We start from the raw sequence: 211 nt of genomic DNA, 5'->3' as shown, positions 1-211 counted from the left end.
ATCCTATCCATAGCCGCCCGTTGCCCGCCCACCCACTCCTTATACCCGTATATAAATGACCATGACTCTCCACATACCATAAGGGACAAGTCTCGTTATGTATACACCTACGCATACTAACAGGCGTACCCCCTAACGCACACACAATCTCCTTCTGTCTAGTCATCTTCACGGTGTATATACAGTTTATCTTATACATATACTTTGCAGT

The sequence above is a fragment of the Penaeus monodon genome, chromosome 22 (assembly GCF_015228065.2).
Source record: "Penaeus monodon isolate SGIC_2016 chromosome 22, NSTDA_Pmon_1, whole genome shotgun sequence".
NCBI lineage: Eukaryota > Metazoa > Arthropoda > Malacostraca > Decapoda > Penaeidae > Penaeus > Penaeus monodon.
Note: the sequence above shows the minus strand (reverse complement) of the source record.